Source organism: Palaemon carinicauda, chromosome 44 (genome assembly GCF_036898095.1).
Source record: "Palaemon carinicauda isolate YSFRI2023 chromosome 44, ASM3689809v2, whole genome shotgun sequence".
Lineage (NCBI taxonomy): Eukaryota > Metazoa > Arthropoda > Malacostraca > Decapoda > Palaemonidae > Palaemon > Palaemon carinicauda.
The window spans coordinates 4,684,950-4,687,449 of record NC_090768.1 but is presented as its reverse complement, the minus strand read 5'-3'; the positions used below and the strand labels follow the sequence as shown (position 1 = coordinate 4,687,449).

At 28.8% G+C, this 2,500-nt stretch overlaps 1 protein-coding gene across 11 annotated transcripts in view; it reads left to right on the top strand.

Annotated features, from left to right (window-relative positions):
• The window catches only part of mtd (mustard), a 933,126-nt gene that overhangs the window by 275,903 nt on the left and 654,723 nt on the right, over positions 1–2,500 (top strand). The gene's annotated exons all lie outside the window — the stretch shown is intronic.

The following is a 2,500-nucleotide window of genomic DNA, read 5'->3' as shown; positions in this document are numbered from 1 at the left end:
CTAGGAGACTCGGAAAGACCCGTTGTGATTGCTTATCGCTGTGACTTCCAGCACACTTCCCCCACCTTTCTATATGTACACAGCACCCGGTGTCGTAACAAATGATTATAGTTGTTAAATTTGAAAAGGCATGTTCACACCAACTTCAGTTTCAGCGTCACTTAGTAGCCAATGGTTTCCAGAAATTTGTTCAATATTAAGAATACTTTGAGAGTATCGTAATATTTATATATTAATAAACTGAAAACTGTATTTCATATAATAATGAATTTCATGGTTACATAAACAAAGTTATTTGTCAGTTGGTGTGAAGGTCTTTTTGTAGATGATGATGTGAAATATCCATTCGTTGCCTGATGCTTCTATCTGTTGCCCTTTAGATTAAGGATTCCAACTTAAGTACCCTCATTACAGCACCCATTAACCTGTCTATAAATTGTATGTTCTCTTCCAAACTAAATAATATTTTCCTGTCAATTAATAACTAGTGGATAGACAAAAGAGAATCATATTATTGAAAAAATGCTGTTGTTATATTTAAGCGTAGATGAATGTAAGGTAAAAGTTAGCAGTAATAATATTGTGTGTATATATACATATTTATACACAATAAAATACCCAATTTTCCATGTATATATGATAGATAAAATAAACCCATATTTTCGTTTTGATTTCTGAAGAGGAAAGCAGATGGTCCCTTCGAAATTTACGAATAAACTTTCCTCTTTCGTAAATGTAGGTTTATATATATGTATGCATATATATATATATATATATATATATATATATATATATATATATATATATATATATAAATATATATACAGTATATATATTATGTCTAGGAAACATCCATCATGAATAATAATTTTTTTTAATGTAATGTTTCATAGATTTTGTTATTTTTCCATCAAATGGAACGTCGAGGGCAAAGTCAAAAGTTTGAAATATGGTTTGATCATGTTCGTCTGCCACGATGGGGAAGCTGTGAAGCTGATCACAGTTCATGAAAATCAGTTACTCGAATTTTTTTTTGCCTTTATTCGAGTTTTATTCCTGGATTGTAGAATTAGCTTGAAACTTCTTTTGCATGTTTGATAATACATTGAAATGCTCATGCGAGATATAAAACAGCTTCCAAGGTGAACTTAATACATTATCCATACTTTATTTAGAGTGAAATCAAGTGTTTTAGTCTTTTTATATATTAGTTATCAGTATATGTATATTATATTGCATAATGTATGTATATCTATTTGTGTACATGTGTATATGTATACATACATATATATATATATATATATATATATATATATATATATATATATATATATATATATATATATATATACACATACACACATATATATACATATATATCTATATATATGTATATATATGTATAATATATATATATATATATGTATATATATATATATATATATATATATATATATATATATATATATATATATATATATATATATATAATATATATGTGTATACTGTAAAAAGTACTGTTTAGGTCGTGTAATATTAGGTAGACTTTTGAGACAGAATGAGTTTGCTGATGGTAAATCTTATTTTCAAGTAACACTTCTCTTGGAGTATTTTTTTTTTTTTTTGACATTAAAGACTGACTTACCTTCCTAAATCTATATATTTTACATGTCCAAAAGAAATTGATTTGCCAAGTTTATATATGTCGTGCATATTTACCCTTATGCAGTGAACTGCCGACATTACTTACAGGTCTGTGCCGCATCCCTTCGGTCCCTAGTTGCTTCTACTTTTAAGCTTTCTACTTTATTTCTATTCCAGCTTTCCTTCTTCCATCATGCTGACGACTCAGTGGCCAGTGTCGGGCCATATGGCCCCAGGTCCTGATATTTATTCTTATTGAACTAGACTCTTAAAACCAATTTCTGTCGAATTAATAGCATGATTTCATCTAACAATAATGAAAATTGCAGTCATCTTGTGCATGTACTATTAATATACCATGCCGCTCATTTCTTTATTCCAGGGATATACAAGTATGACTAATATAAGATTTGCCACATTACAAACATTTGATCGCCTGTATATATTATTGTTCTTGAATGCCACATAATCACTAGTATTTTCACAGGATGGAGAATATCTTTAAGGGTTTTAATACACAGCATGATAATACAAGTTATATGCTTTCCTGTTCTTGTTACCATGAACAGTATGTTTTGTGATTATTAATGTATGGTATAATATGAATGCAAGATATTTATGCTTTATACATATCTAATTCCATTCCTATGTTTAAGACTACAGACACAAACACACACTCACACAATATTCTTAGATGTTAGATGTTGTGAATACTGATTTCTGAACCTTATCCCTCTGACTAGAATAGATATATACAAATGCAGAAGAAATAGTAAAAAAAAATTTATGCTGCACTAAATTGAACCTTATATTTTTGCTTTTAAGCCGCAAATGTTTCGGTTAGTCACACACACAC